The following is a 17,356-nucleotide window of genomic DNA, read 5'->3' on the forward strand; positions in this document are numbered from 1 at the left end:
TGTGTCAGACTGTACGATATCGATTTGAGGCTGTCAGATTGTGAGATGAATGTGTGGTGAATCTTTGCGCTACGATGTAAAACGCAGCAAACTTCTTTTTTGTTTCACCTCCATTATTTTGGTTTTTGTGCAGCATGGACGTATCAAGTAGAATGAGTGTGTTTTCCCCCCTAAACTTTATTAAAAAAAACAAACTGCACTTCGGTTATGTCTGCATCATTTCACGCCAGATTCTGATTGTTTGTAGATGTGGGTTGTAGCAAATCTGGTTGCCAGAGCACTGAATCGGCGGTCGGTGGACGTGTTTTCTCTCACAATTCTCAACTTTCGTCTCTCTTTTTACTCTAAATCATACCGTGTAAAAGGGGTTTTTATTTGAAACAATGGAAAAAAAAAAAGTCAGTATGTCGGCACCGATTCAGAGGTTTTATTACCAGTCGAGGTGAAGATTTGGTATGTTTGTGGCAAATAAACACAGACTGCAATAACGCTTATAAAAACCGTCCATTTCTTTTCACTGAATAAATGACGCTGTTCTCATCTGGTAGAGTTTGCTCTGTTCTATTTCCAGCTCTGTTTGTCTCTTGTTAATTATGTTTAGAAACTAGTTTTATGAGAAGCTTAATACCACCTGGATGAACTTTTTTTTTTTTTTTTTTTTTTTTTTTAGCAGCAGGATGAAGATACCCCCTTTTTTTAATTAAACGTTTATTATCTAGTGGCGCTTCTGTCTGTGTTCAAGAAGTTTTTTGGCACCGGTTGCTCTCCCATCTTTTCACCACATGTTTGTCCTCGTCACATCTGTTTTCTTATTCAAATGTCATATTACTGTCCGTTTTTTATTGCTTTATCCCAGAAGCTACCCACCGAGGGATTGTTCTTTAACTTCGACCACCCAGTAATGTTTTCTTGGCAGTTTTTCCTCTTCTTTGCACTGCACTGCGGGGAGCCTATACGCCGTCAGGTATGTTACTGTCCTCGGGTTATGAGCTTTCTAAATTACAAAATACAACATGAATGTGGCTGCCAGAGCTCTTATAAATGACCACAGCAGTTTTCTAGCTTCTGTTTTCTAGGGTTTTTTTTTTCCTCTCTCTTTATTTACATGCTTTTAGCAGAGTCACTGTACGTCTTAGCCAGTCATGCCATATATTTTCAGAATAAGCTGAGCTACTGAATCATGCAATTTAAAATAGTTTTTGCCTGTATGTACAACATATTTACAACGCAGGACAAATATCTGTATATGAATGGAAAGAGGAGAGACTTATAGTGAATATAAGACTCCAACCGAGAGCCTGTATTTGTCTATATTTTGGCAGTTCCTGTTTGCAGTGTAACCACGGCAACTATCACTGGATTACCTTAATACAAGCTTGGAGTTATAAAGAGTTTCTTTTTGTCGATATATCATATATATATATATATGTGTGCATCATGTCTGTGTGTTCAGATTTGACTGAGTTATGACTGACAAGAACAAATTATTTATACTTTACAGTTTTATGCTTTTCCTGCACTTCCAGGAAGCAACTGGTTTATGAATTATTTCCATAAAAAAGGAAAATCATTTAACAAACTCTTGAAACTTGCTGAAGAACTCCATCAAGTCTTGAACAGAGCTGCATATTGTGCTGATACAGCATCCGAGTCTCTATAAAGGTACCAAAATGATACTTTTTATATCTTACTTTAAGAAACCTTTACTTTCCTTTCTCATTGGATACTGTAAATATCACCGTTTGTAAGATTGGATTTTTTTTTTTTCTCTTCAAGCACTTCATTGCAAAACAGAGAATCGGTCTTTCGATTGATTTGCTCTTTCCTGTGTGTAAATACACACTCACACACACACAAACTCCCAGGGAGACGTCTGCTCGATAGCTTGCAGATTTTTCAGAAGGTTAGTAAAAAAAAAAAAAAAAAAAAAAGACAGTAAAGGAAAGATGGAGGTCAGTGAAGATCTTTCATTTGTTGTGGAGTAAAGATGAGACGAGGAAGATGAGCTGAGGGCCGAAGGAGGAGAACAGAGGAGGAGAGGGTCAGCGGAGATTGTTGTTTGAAGACCTCTCTGCCCCGGGAGGGAAACAGACGAGGTGGGGGGGGGGGGGGGGGGGTCCCAACATGAAAAGTCAAGAGTGAAAGAGAGAGGAAGGTGACGAGTGACCGGGAGGTGAGAGAAAGCAGCACGGTGACCGCTGTGTAGTAGCTGCAGACCCCTCGAGAGAGGCCGAAAACACGCTTCATAAAATATGAATAAAATATGATCCGACGTGGGATTTTTGGCACTGAAGAGTCTCAGAGGTTACAGCAAGAGCTGCAATAAATAACAGAATAATAAAAAAAAAAACAATCCTGTGGGTGGAAACAGCACGAGCGAAGACAGAAAGACACAACAGCACCGTGCAGAAGGACTGAAGCAGACGCCTCGCAGGTTTCAATACTTCAGATTAATATGTGTCATGTTAATTATACACATATGATAATATCGTGTAAATAATCCAGCGCCTCTTAAATCATTGCTGTTTCTTTCTGCTCTTCTGTGTATCTTTTGTTTATCAGTTCATCTTGTCGCCTTTTTAACCCATAAGAACCCCGGACATATTTCTCCTTAAAGGAAAATTATGGGGAATATAAAACAGACCAAATGGACCACAAGGAACACATTTCTGATTTTTTTTTTTGAAATTCAATATCAATTTGTTCAAGAAATGTGGTCAGAACAGGTTAAATGTAATACAGGACGTCTTATTAAAGCATCAGAATTGTTAAATGGGTTGAAATCTACCTTTACACAAGCTTTTTTAAAATTAGCTCGTTCTGTCACATTTGCTGCCATTTGCTGCTTGGAAATGATGTCACAGATTCATACATTGTCACATGACTGCACCAGGATGTTCAGTAGATGTCACTTTAGGGACTTCATGAGTTAAAATCAAGGATAAAAGCTGTATAAGGAATTTTCCAGAACATTGAAAGGGTTGGTGACACCTGTGTCACTGTGGGTTCTTATGGGTTAATATCAAGCGGCAAAATGAAGAATGAAGCCAATGTGGAAGTACCAAAAACTGCAGTTCCTTGAATGGCCACTTGAGGCTCCAAAAGTGAATCATTCCCCATAGACCCCCATGTTAAAATGCTCAACTTTACAGCAGAAATAAACATGTTTACAGCCTGGTACAAAAAACGGTTTAGGTCTCTGTAGCTAATTTCCTCTTTCATGACAACTGTACGGAGGGTGAATTTTTTCATAACTCACCCGTTTAAATTTTATTAAGCCGTAAAGTTATGCATAATGAAGGACATGGCTGCTTTGAGTGACAGTAATATCCAATATCCAATAAGTGTAACTCTTCTTTTTGTACACTTTTCTACAGTTATGGTTACAGCTTCTCTCTGTCCATCTCCCTATACTCGTATTTTGAGTGTAATTAATTTGCCAGAAAAGACACAAAACACACAATAACCTCTAAAATATGTACAAAAATGTGTATCAGCTGCACAAAAATGAAAAAAGTTGAAATATTTCCATTTTTGAATATATTGTGAGTCACTTCAGTGAAACTATTTAAAGTTAAAATAATGGTTTTAAATGTAAAAAAGTAAAAACATGAGATTGAAGATGATTGTTTGTTTGACTCAAGCTGTTGTTTAAAATATTTGACTGTTATCGTGTTAATGTATCGACGAGGTTATTTAAATATTGTATCCAATGAGCCGCCGCGGTGATAAAAAGAGGGGAAGCAGTGAGAAGCATCTCTTTAATAAGCAGAAGTCACAGCTGCATTATTGAGAAGATTTCAGCTGGAATATGAAGTGAGTTAGACAGAAAAGCACCACGGGGTCTTTTAATATAAAGTTTCTCCTTCATTTCTCCTCTACAACTTGGCAGGAGATAACAGCTGGATATTAGTTTCCTGCTGAGGATTTCATATATCATATCATTACCGCACTTTGTTATCTGACTATTATCTTTAATATGGACTATTACATCATATCTCACACACAGTAACAAACTCTGTGATGAGCTGCTTTCTCATCTTTCTCTCTTCCCTCCGTTTCTCTAACAGAGTCCGACACAGTCTGAATAACAGCTGTGGAAGATTGAGATTATATTCCAGATCTTCAAAAATATGAGTTTTGTGGCAACAAAAATCCAAAATATTCCACATATTCTGATATTTCCCCAATGTATTAAGTCTCAATGTGGTGGCAACTCTGAAAATCTCACAGTAAACTAAATTTAAGTGAAGAATAACTTGACCAGGATAATATTAATTCTGGGTCTAGTAACAGTAGTCAGTCTATCTTGTAACATATTTAATGGATTGCTATTAAAGTACAGACATTCATGGTTTCCAGAGGATAAATTCTGATGTTCCCTCTAGCACCATCAGGACGTTTTGTGGTTTCGCTTGAAACAACCGTTAGATGGATGGCCGTCATGTATGTCGACCTAAAGATGAATTGTAATAACTTTGATGATCCTCTCACTTCTCATTTTGTGCCGCAAATAGGTCAAAATTTTTAATTTGTCCAATTAAAACTTTGTTTTATGTCCAAATACCTGCAAAAAATAATGTCATTCACCTCAGCTGTACTTTGTGTTTAGTGCCAACTAGCTAATGTTAGCAACATGCTAATATAAGGTTGTGTCAGAAATCATTAAAATCTATTTATTGTCCACATTTCTGTTTGAACATCTGTATTCTGAGTAAATTTATCGACTTTATGGCCCCTAAAATATTCCTCAGCGGAGTCCATAATGCAATGTGTCACATTTTATGATGCAAAACAATGGGCGTTGCACGACTCTACAGCTGACAGCGATGATGCAACATCTCTACGTCTCGCTACTGAGTTAAAGGAACAGTTCACGATTTTTGAAGTCTTCCCTAAAAGATTGATGCATGTTTTTCTTGCTGTAATCATTCCTCTTTACAATATAAGTGATTTTGTGCAAAAATGTATTTAAGAGTTTATCCGAAGCTAAAATGAAGCTTCAGTCGTCCGAATGAGTCAAATCAAACAGATATCTTTGCATGTTACAGTCCTTTTAGTGCCAGCGGAAGGATTTTAGAGTTCAATGAATAATCTCAAATGTATTTATTAAATAAAAAACGTTGTTAAAGCGTTTCAACAGTTGATCCGAGTATGCGGCATAAATGTGAGTGCTGCAGACTCATCTTTTCTCACTGAATCTACTAAATAGAAAAGTCAAGTTTACTGTTTAATTCCAGCTAAAGTGATAAACACACAGAAAAATGTCCTAATTACCCAAATTAATTCATCACAGGTCAAACTGGTCTGAGTAACAGTGATGAGTTTACATAGATGAATGTGAATAAAGGTCACAATTCAAAGTTCTTCAACTTTTTTTTGTTGCTAATGATGTTTTTTTTTTTGCAACAGTTCACCAGAAGAAGCAGCCTAAAGATTAAAAAGCCCACAGAGTGTTTATCTCTGCCAAGCCTGGACTTGACTCTAAATCTGTTGTTTTTAAGTTTTTCTAAATATTCAACTATGAACTGTAGTTCTTTGAAAAGTGCCCTACTTTAACCAAATATCTCTGGATCTGCACCAGAAATTGTTCACTTGTATTTCAGCCAACAGCTAATCTTTCTTTACAGATTTCATTGAAATCTGCTAATTAGCAAACAGAAACAATAAGGAGAGAACTGGAAGTGGTTTAATGCAACTCAAGAGTGTTTTTTTTATAGAAAAATCTTAATAAAAGGCTTAAGATACATGATAAGTGTTTATATTCTTGCATGTCGACCTCTGTCTGTCTGGTCTGAAGATCCCCCCCCATCCTCCACCCTCCTCTTCTTCTTCTTCTTCTCTGCCATCTGCTGTTTTCTCTCCTATCATCCCTCCTGCCATCACTTCCATTCTGTACTTTTCTGATAACAAACCAGAACTTTTCTCTTTTTTTTTTTTTCTTCCTCCTTTTACACTTGAGTGATCCAAGGCTGCAGTCTTCTCACTAACTTCACCGTTATCTCTTGGTTTACTTGTGTTTTTTTTTTTTTTTTAACTTCCCCTCTCAGCTTGCTCAATTCAAGGCTTTTATCTCCCTGATAGAGTGAGTCCATGTCTCCATCCAACTGTCTTACAAATTAAAAAAAAAACCCTAGAAATTTTGCAGAAAAACTAAATGTCAGTTTGTTTTTATTTCTGTACTTCACCTACGATGCGAGTTTCAGGCTCATATAAGATAAAAAACATGTGATTAGTGCTGATAACTTCCTGCTGTAATGTAAGTGGAGTGAGGCTGATACTAAGGTTGTAGAGCCTTGCTGAGGAGCCAAAGTACATATCGTTCCCACATCTTAATGATGCACCATGCAGCCCTGCACAAAGATGAACTGCTGGTCCAATTTCCTGTCAGAAGGCCTGTTTGAAACCATAAATTGTTTATAAAAAAAAAAAAAGAGTCATGCCGACATCTCCAGCCTCAAAGAGCACATCGATACCCAGCTCAGACCTGATTGCAATCATTCTGGTTTTGTTTCTTCTTTGCAGCGAGAGACGTCTTGCTGGTTCTAGTCAGTACATCTCCGTCAATCACTTGTGTTCTAACAAGCTACACATGATAGCTATCAACAGCAGCTTGGTTCAGGCCATCAGAAACAGTACTAGTAACTGGTGAGACCGTGAAATCAATCAGCTGAAAGACTTTATTTTTGTTGGCGTCTGCTCGATTCGCAGGTTCATCCTTCAAGCAGCAGCTACCACAGTTTGAAGCTGAAGTATCAACAGCTGCTAGATGCTCCAACTGACTCTTATTCAAAAAGCATCAACTTCTCTCTAGAAATACTGAATCAATCATTGTTTTCAACGAGTCATTCTGGTCTCAATCTGTAAGTTCAGGAAATTATTGCTCAGTTAATAAGATTTGAAGACTTATAGTAGCTTTGATGTCTGCTGTGTGGGTGTTGATTGACAGCTGTGATTGACAGTTGGCTCACATGCTGCTCTCCTCGACTCCGGGACTCACACTGAGTTGGACTGTTGTTGCAATATTTCACTTTAATCAATCAATTCAATCAGTTTTTATTTATATAGCGCCAAATCACAACAAAAGTCATCTCAGGGCACTTTTCACATAGAGCAGGTCTAGACCGTACTCTTTAATTTACAGAGACTCAATAATTCCCCCGTTAGCAGCACTTGGCGACAGCGGTGAGGAAAAACTCCCCTTTAACGGGTAGAAACCTCAAGCAGAACCCGGCTCTTGGTGGGCGGCCATCTGCCTTCACCGGTTGGGTTGAATGTTACTTGATTATGACACCTGCCCTGTTAGCACGATTTAGCTTAAGTAGCTAACGTTAGCCCAAGTGTGCGCCACTTGGCATTCCCAGTAAGCTAGCGTTAGCTTAGCTCCTAGATAGCGGGGCGTGTTTCCAGAGCGTGAAAGGCAACACCCTGCACTCCTCATCTAGAAGGTTCTGGCTCCAAATGGAAAAGATGGCGCCGACCATAAGCTGCAACTCCGGGCTTCAAACCGGCTCCAATGAAACCTCACACCTCGCTACGTCCATCTTTATATAAAGGCTGTGGTATGAACCCTTAAGTCTTTAGATGTGGTCAGATGACATGTCATACAACCTTCATCTAACGCATACCTTTCTTTTCATCTTCACTAGCATCTGTACTTAAGTGAATTTAAGTACAGAACACGTCAACAAGCCAACAAAATACAGTCTGAGGTCAAAATTTACTTACAGTGTGTGAGCAAACATTTATGTTATTAATCCTACACCTTCTATACTGAATGTTCATTGAAAGATATTCCAAGAAAATCACTTGAAACAAACAAACAAACACACAATTACATCACCAGAACAAACAAAACTCCAGGTTTTTATTCATTTTCTAGCACAGAGCGACCTGTATTGTAAATTTATAAAATTATATATCATGTAGCCACTTTGTAACTATAAAAACACTGGAGCTATAAATAACATGCTGTGTATTGACTGTGTGTGTGTGTGTGTGTGTGTGTGTGTGTGTGTGTGTGTGTGTTATGAACTTTTCAACTGTGTGAGGTGAGTGTGTGTCTCGACTAACCAATTGTGTGTGAGAGAGGAGGAACTGGTCATTTTCTCGGGCCTCTATCTGATCTATCGTCTTGAGAGGTGGAACAGGAGCTGTTCCTGACAGACACACACACACACACACACACACACACACACACACACACACACACACACACACACACACACAAAGCAGAAAGTCAAAATCCAATTATGGAAGTAGCTGGAGGAAAAGATTACCACGCTCTCTCTCATTGGTTGCAATTCCTATTTTTCTCGTCTCTCTCCTGCTCCTCCGTGCTTTTCTCTCACACTTTTTCTTCTGGACTCTTTTATTATTGTCTACTTGTATCTCTGCCTCCAACATCCAATGTCTTTTTTTTTCCCCTTCCATTTTGTTTCTTTATGCCATTCTCCTTCAGTCTGCCTTCGCCATCAGATAGCGAGAGAGACCTAAGAGTCTCTGAAGCGAGTGAAAGGGGAAGATTTGGAAACCAGCAGACGATGAGGTAAGAATAGAAGGGCAATGAGACAAGACAGGGGGAGAAAAAAGTGTTCATAAGTTCATAAGAGGGTTTTTAAAAAAGTGTTTGACAGAGCTGATACAAGATCAGAGTTTCTGTATCAAAATCCTACCTTAACTTTTTCCATTTAACGCAAAGAATCAAAGTTGTGTCGTTCGTTTACAGTCTTTGCTCACCTGTAAACAGACAGGTGTGCAGGAGATGCTGTAAAGCAAATAGCTCAAAACAAACAATCGACTCCTTCATTGATAAAGGTCGCTTGACCAAAGTGCAACTATTTAATATTTAATTTATAAGTGTGTGTTCATAATCTATAAGTGCGAGAGTCGATTTTTTTGTCTTGAACTATAGTTTGTCCACGAGAAAATGTCCTGATCGGTATGTATATTTGATAAATATTAGTCTTTGATAGACAAATTTGAGGAATCCTTGTTAAAAATGTTTTGATTATGCAATAAATTTATGCTAAAAAATAAATATCGGTGGATATATTGTTACAGTATCTAATTCTTTAAACTCTGGATGTTGGTAATCAGCCACAGTAATATAAAATTGGTTGATTTTATTTTCTTTATGCTCTACAATTTATTGTTATTACAGTTTAATTAGTTTTACTTTATGTATCTTTTATTTGGTTTTGGGTTTTTTTAATGAGTTATTTTGAAAAGTGCTTTATCATTTTTGTGATTACAACATTCTTGCTACCAAAAAAAAAGATTAATTTCTTTCAGAATTTTATTTGTGACTGAGTGAAAAAAGCTTCTACAACAGCATTTTTTAATATCAAAGCTCTTAAAGGGAAAATTCACCGCTTTAAATATGATGAGTTCTTAAAACTAGGTCACCTATTTAGTAGAAATGTGTAATTATTTTTTTAATTGGTGCCCTATGACTTAAGAAAACTGAGGAAAAAAAGGCTGCAGATTCCACATCCTGCTCTTAAAGAAGAATCCTACAACAACCAGGATGCATTGCATGCGTCTCGTCCAATCATCTACTCTTGTTGCGAGTACAGAGACAAAGTTTCAGAGACAAAGTTAGTGACAGCAGCTTTACATCTCTTTACTGAGGCCTTTTTTTCCCCACTTACAAAACATTTTTCCTCAGCGAGTCCGGATATATCGTATGAATGTGCAAGGATCGTAAAAACAAATGGCGTGCTGGAGTCAGTTATGCGAACCATTGCAAACTTACAGAGTGCAGCACACAAGCCCGCCGGCGCAGGTGGACAGTAAAAACATCCCAGTCTGTCGTCTACATTTCAGCTCGTTTATGTTTCTTTTATTGTTTGGACAATGTGAGGCTGGCAGTCACTGATGTTCTGTTATGTATACAGAGTTAAAGTCTGATGTAATATTCTGTCAAAAAAACAAAGTCATGTTTACCAAAACAACGCCAAAGTTTGTTGAAGCCCAGCATTTTTTAATATTTTAAAAAATATTTGTTTTCAGGAAGAAAAATAAACCATGTCAAATACCAGAGTGCAGGTCGGTTACATCTCTATCTCAGTGTCTCTCCTCTGCTCCGCTGTTACGTCTATCAGCAGGTCTCAATGAGGGGAGTCACATCCACCTGCTACATGACGCACATTTCCTAATTTGGACATCACTCCCGGAGTTGGGGGCGTTCCCCAGAGATAAAGCTGAACTACTGACACACGCTTCATGAACACTTATTGTAGCACTTTAATTTTCTAAAATTAAAAGCCTAATAAAAACAAAAACAGGATTTTTAAGCCTCTGTCCACTTTTATTCGAATACAAATACAAATAATTTCACTGCCTCAACAAATAGAGATACAAATACTGGGCTCTCTGCACATCCTTAGTACCTAAAGTACAGCCCAAGGATGCTACAAGATTTGTTCATGTGCATTTTTGTTGTACAGTGCTAATAACTTTCAGAGGCAACATTAACTTGCATTAGCTCCATTTTGATATCCAATTTTCAAATAGATAAAAGCAAAAAATATTTAAAACACCGTATTAAAACCTTGGTTACCATAGCTACAAATGATGACATGACAGCTTACGGTTGCCGGTTGTCACTGTAATACAACGAGAGAGTTTTCTAGATGCGCAGCAGTCAGAAAGAGCAACTCGCAGATCAAGTGATGCACATCCTTAGTCACCAGTCAATGCTGCAACGCTACCCCGGCTGTGTGTGATTCCACGGCTCTATATTGGCCTCAAAAGCTGTAATAGTGGCACCACATCTCTCCTCCAACATTATACTGTAAAGCTAGTTGTGTTGGATGAATCACGGAGAAAATTAGCAGCTTAGCTTTGTTTAGCTGCAGCTGTAATGTCGCTCCGGTCTGGTTGTTGACTCTACTGTGTGTGATATTCCGTCTCGTATCATGAAACTAGTTTTCTTCCAAACATGCTGATGTTTTAATGTATTTAGTAGTATGATATTGCAGCGTCTACTTTCCTCTATCGCCAGCGTAACATGGTAGGTGGAGTGTTTTGGGAAACCCACTACGGAAAAGGAAGGAAACGTAGTTTGTAGTCTAACAAAGATCGCCAAAATCCACTGGATGACGTGTTTTGTGTCACCTGGTGGACTTTTGCCAGCAAATGAGCAGGAAGCTCTGGGTGCAGGAGACATGTTCATTTGCATAAACTACCCACATTGTCGTGATACAATGCCAGTTGAAAATCGGCAAAGTTCCCCAGTAAGGGTCAAGCCGGGCCATATTGACAAAAATCAAATAACCACAGACGACCAGTGTACTATAAAGAAAATCTACAATAAATTTTCAATCAATCAAACTGGATCATCCATCATATCAGAAGTGGACCACACATAAGGGTTTTTAATAAAAGTACAACACCAGCCCGGTATATATCGGTTTCATCTCAACTCCCATAGGTGTTCTGATTTAATTTACTTTCCATCACCAACCTCCACTTACCCTCTCTCACCTTGCAACCTTATCATTCCCTCTCATATACTCTCTGTCTTTGCACCGATTTCTCTCCTTTTCACCCTGTCGAACTCTCATACTTATTCACTCTGGGTTTAATTTCGTATTGTCTCTTACCTGTCCTTGCCCTTTCTTTCCATCTCGCCCCTTCGCTTTCGCTTATCTCTCACCATCTTTCTCGCTCGGTTTCTGAATCTCATTCCACCTCCTCCTCCTCCTCCTCCTCCTGCTCCCTTCATTCCTCTCTCAGGTTACCTTCGTAGGAAACAGATCGAGGGTTGGAGATGGGAATGTGAGATAAGAAGGTGATAGACAAGTCAGATGGAAAGATATAGAGGAGGAGGAGGAGGAGAAGAGGCTGCTGGGAGGAGGATTTTCAAAGATAGAATTTTTTTTTTCTTTTCTGTTTTCCCACAAGGAAAGCAGCATTAATATGAAATATCCACTCCCTATGAGGTGTCACATGGGACATAATTCACCTTTACTGGGCTCATATAGATTTTTTTTTATCTCTTACAGTCCTGATATACAGTTTGTCTCAGAGGCTTTAACATTCAAATTAAAGCACACACACACTTCAGAAATGGTTTTATTATCACTGCTGTGATGTTTAATGCTGAATTAGTTTCACATATAATTAAGGCTCTGAGGAATTTGAATCAAAAAACACTTTTAAATAAAAAGGATCTGTTGTACAAATCTTTTTTTTTTGTGGAAAATATCATTGATTTGGGGATACAAGTGTAGGATTTTATATCGACCTTTTTATCTGATCAAAGAGTGAACAGTGGTTTAATATTTCAACACTGAAAACCTCCCTTCATTTAATCGCTTATTCCTCAGTGAGGTCACTTCTAGTTAACGGACACTTTTTTTTTTTAGCAAGTATCTGAACACAGATCTCAGACTGCAAGCTGAGCTTTTTGTGAAATAAAAAAAATATACTTTTAAGAAGAGACTGACAGCGCATTAATGTTTTTAAGGGGCTCTACTGGAATATTTTTGCATGATTTACAGTTAAAAACTCCTTATTTATCTTCTGCTGGCTCTTTATGCAGCCGCTCAGTTCAGCCTCTGTTTGAAACAGGCTGTTTTAGCTCCTGTCTCTTTAAGGCCCCGCCTCCTGATGAGCCTGCTCTGTTCTGATTGGTCAGCTTCAGGAAGCTTCCTCTGGCTCTGGAGGCTACATAAACAAACTATAGCAGCAGAATTTCACTTATTTTTCTCGTTTTTTACTCAAAATGGAAACTTCTCAAATTCATCCGTACGTGTTCAAGCCCGAATCAGATATGAAATATGCGAGTGGACAACGTGAAGAAACTTAGCAACAAGCTTAGCAACAAAGGCTAACCAACAGACGGCCATTTGTGGGCAAGTGTGAACAATCTGATGTCATCCCGAGGAGGAAGTAGAGGTAACATTACAAACAAAGCGTTCAGAGCAGTTGAAGCCCTGACTTTTGACTTGCAGGCAGCATTTTTACATAAGTTCACCTCAGATTTTGGAACTTTGACCATGTTTAACATCCGACATCATAACAGTGTCTCCTTTAAAAGACTCAGCAGTTTTAGACGTTAGACACAGTGAACCCATGTTTCATCTTGCTATATGATAGTAAAACTGCATGAATTGTTTTCCATCTTACTGTGAGCCAGAGAGACGACTGTACCACACACTAGTAGACCAATAAGAGATAAGAATTACAGGATATTTGATATATCAGGAGCCTCGCACAAGTAGGAAGAATGAAGAGGCTCCAAAAATGACCACGCTGACACGTAGGTTTCTGAAAGCTCGTTTGAGACGGTCAACTTACCTGCTCCATCATCTTGTAGTTAACATACAGTAACTTACAGTATTCAACTGGCATTTTAAACAATTTCAAAGTCTCAAAGTTTGAGACTTTGAACTCTAGAGAGGACTATAGGGGTGTGTTTAATTACCAAAAAGTAAGTTTCTTTGTAAGAGTTTACAAAGACTTTTATCTTTTTGAGTTTTGTTCTAAATAAAATCTTAAAAATGACCTGCGGGACGACTGGTAGCCTTCTGGTTAAGACGCATAACACATAACTGTGGTTTGATTCCAGCTTTGTTGCATGTCATACTCTTCTCTCTACCCCTGTTTCTTGTCTTTCTGCACTTTGCACTGTTGAATAAAGGCAAAAATTACAACATAGATATATTAAAAAACCTGTTTTCTTTGCTGTTCTTTGTTTTTTTGTTGTTGAAATGTTATATATGTTAGTTATGTATGTTATGACAGTAGTAGTATGACAATTGTTTGCACTAATTTAATGCTTGAATCTCTCTCACTGCCACTCCTGAAACATCTTCGTTGTATATGAGGAAGTTTTTAAAAAGCAGAGTGAACAAAGAAGCAGAGAATAACCCTAAATGTAGTGATTACCAACAGAATGTGGTTATTGTATATAATCCACAAAAATAGGTCAAGGTCAAAGCACCAAACGATTGTCCGTTAACAGCCAGGAGGAGCACGGAGACGCTCATTTCCTGTTGAGCCGACTGCCAACAACTTCCTTTTCTCCTCCGTATCTGAGGAATCTTTCTCAGGGGGGGTCACGACCTCTGGAGGAGAGAAACTGTGAGGAAACTCCCGCTGCTTGTAACAACACGAGTTACAAGTTTTATCGGCCCGCTGCGGAGACAAAAATTCCCTCTTAAACTGATTGTATCGCATACAGATTTATGGGAATACTTTTAAATCAGAAATTATTACATCATAAGACTTGTCACTTCTTGTTTTTTCTCTATAAACATTACAGATAAAACACTTATTTTAATGATTTTGTATTCAAGTATCTGGCACGAACCCGCATGTTGTGTAATAGTTGTATTTTCATGGTCGTGCCAGAAGTTTTAAAACATTAACGGTGCTGCAGGTGTCTCACCTTTTTCCTGTTTATCAACCGCAGGTGAAACTTCATCGTTTCCTCCTCTATAACATGTGATAATAAACAGATAATAGTTTGAACAGTGTTGCTGTGTTTGGACTTGACACATGACAGAAACAACACATGTGAAACAGTCATTACAAGTGTCCTGTTTACATGTAAACACTAAGATTAAGGTTAATTAAGGGGAAAAACATATAATATAACTAAAGTCTGCGTCTGATTTATTTATGTTTTTTGGTCTCGAAACTTCACTTTTCAAGATCTTTATCTTGACGAAACTTGCTGCATAACTGACGTGAAAAAAGGTTAAACAGTTTCTGAGTTACTTCAGAAATGTGTCGTTCTTTGTTGTTTGGTCTGTGATGTTTATGTTTACCTGAGCTGCAACAATTAGTTGATAAATTGATTATTCTATTGACAGATAATTAATTGGCAACAATTTTGATAATCAAGTAGTTGTTTAGCTAATTTTTCAAGCAAAAATGCCAAATATTTGATGGTTTAAAGCTCTTAATTTGAGAGTTTGTTGCTTACATTACTGTAAATTTAATATTTTGGGGGTTTTGTACTAGTTGGTTGAATAAAATACTGTATGATATCTTAGGAAATCTACTTGAACTACAGGAAGTTGTGTATTTTTCACTATTTTCTGATGTTTCATTGATTAAATGATTAACTGATGAATCGTGTAAATAATCAGCAGATTGATCTATAATGAAAATAATCATTAGTAGTCTTCACTACCTGATTATATGATGAAAAACACTTTGAATCTTGTTATTGATCCAGTGTTGTCTGTCTGTCTCTCCTGCATCATCAAAAAGGCAAAAATCCTGAATGACAAAGCAGATATGTGGAAGTTCATGAACCATAAACTAAAACACTTCTAGATTGGTGTTTGTAGAAATAAATTTTAAGGGAACTTTAAAAAAAAAAAAAAAAGAAAATATGTAATATGTATATTTACAAAAACTAATGTTTGCAGTGAGGAGACTGGGTCAAAGTAAATACTCACAGAATGTAACATAGCAGATGGCACAAACACGTATAACGCTCCCTGAAAATCTGCTCTGATCAGAAGAATATGAAAAAAAACTTTCATCTTAGCAGAAAGACGAGTAAAAGGCAACAGAAGATGCACATCTAAGAGATGATTAGTGAAAAAATGATTTCAAAAACGTGTAACGTTTACAGATTTGAGAGAAAACTGGATAATGAAGAAAACATTTAAAGAGGAAAATGGTGCATTTACACATCTATGACTTCTATATTATGATGTAAACGTCTGGTTTTCTTGTTGTCTTCATGTTCCTGTTTGTGTGCAGCGATGCAGAAAGCAGATCTTTGCTTTCTCTGACATCCATTAAACTTCCTCTGTAGGGATCCATCTCACTCGATTGATTAGACTTGATGGGTGAGCTTCTGAATTAAAACTATTAATCCTCCCCTTCTGACTTTGTCTTTCCTAAAATACACAACTTGCACCTCTTCTGCTGTCGAACTTTAAAATAACTTTTCACACAGTTACAGTTGTGTATTAAATCTCCCTCTGGATGTCAGAAGGACTGAGGTTATAAACTCCGCAGGAGGGGAAATCGACTCTTTTTGTGTCACGCTGAAGTTTGTTAAAGAGAATTTTTGAGAATGGAAACAACGTCTGAGAGGTCAAAGGTCACAGAGGCTGTCTGGGACTCAGCAGGCGTCTTTTCTCTTTCGCTAAACTGCCGTTTGACATATCTGACATCAAGAATGTCTCCGTTGTGAGTGTTTTGTCTCTCTGTCTTTATTTCTGTCTCCTTGTCCGTCAGTTTGCTACGACCGAAGACAGAAAGATCAGTGTGTGTGTGTGTGTGTGTGTGTGTGTCTGGCAGCGCTCTACAGGGATTCAGGACTATCTTCCTGAAATTTATAATGACAAAATGACAGCCAGAGCTGACAGGCCAGCCACAACACACACACACTAGAATATATATATATATACGCACAAAAACCACACACGCAGTCCGTTCTACTGATACAGCTGCCATTTCTTATCACTTAAGTTGTCTGACAGCCGGGGTAAAAAGAGACAGATGGAAAGAGAGACTGATAGCAATAAATACCGAAGAGGAAGACGACGCTGAATGACGGACAGAGAAAATGGAGAGATTAATAGAGAACTGATAGAGAGATAAACGTTGAGGAAAAAGAGGAGGAGAACAGCAGATATGAGAGAGAAGTGAGAGTTTTTCCCTTCATCTTTCATCATCTTGGATGTTTGAGGATGATAAATACAGGAAATCATAGCTAAACTCAGCCTTTAACCACAATTAATAAAAGGTTTAAAGTCCTTCTAGAGGCTGCATTGTTTGTAACAACCCACAAGACAAAAGTGGTGGAAAGAAAACTGCATCTTAAACTCAAAGCAAACACGATACAGACACAAATTCACACTTCAATTAAAGGCGAAGATGCATCTTTGAGGGGAAAATGTTGGTGTCAATCTGATGGTTTATGACTCCACTTCATGATCATACAGAGACAAGAGGACAGTTTCTGAATCTGCTTCCATCTACAGCTGAGATCTGTGCAGTCGATACGTCGGCTACTTGTGGAAAATAAACACAGACCGCACAATCAGTCTGTCAGGTTTAAGCAAATGAGGTGATGAATGATATAAAGTCATAGCAACAGTGGGGACAAAGAGGGCAGCACTGGAGGGAAGGTCACGGAGGAACATTAGATATCACAGGGTAACGTCATTGCATAGTGACTCCTGTTGAAATATATAAACCAGACACAGACTGAACTGTCAATCACCCCTGAAACAACTTGTTAAACTAAACATCTCACAGCACAAACAGTTTTTTTTTTTTTAACTTTTTCAGTCTCTTATCTGTGCATTTTGTTGACCGGCGGAGAGGGAATGCAGTCCTGCACCGATCACTGACAGATCCATTCATCAACAAT

General features: G+C 38.0%; 1 protein-coding gene across 3 annotated transcripts in view; it reads right to left on the bottom strand.

The window, feature by feature from the left end:
- LOC122975494 (plexin-B2-like) overlaps nucleotides 1-17,356 on the bottom strand; it is a 212,901-nt gene that overhangs the window by 92,661 nt on the left and 102,884 nt on the right. The window contains exon 4 of one of the 3 annotated variants that reach the window (XM_044343945.1): nucleotides 11,610-11,747. The exons of the other annotated variants lie outside the window; for them this stretch is intronic. The gene's annotated coding sequence lies outside the window, so the exon portion shown is untranslated. The remainder of the gene's footprint in view (nucleotides 1-11,609; nucleotides 11,748-17,356) is intronic. 3 annotated transcript variants of the gene reach the window in all.

Source organism: Thunnus albacares, chromosome 23, assembly GCF_914725855.1.
Source record: "Thunnus albacares chromosome 23, fThuAlb1.1, whole genome shotgun sequence".
NCBI classification, from domain to species: domain Eukaryota; kingdom Metazoa; phylum Chordata; class Actinopteri; order Scombriformes; family Scombridae; genus Thunnus; species Thunnus albacares.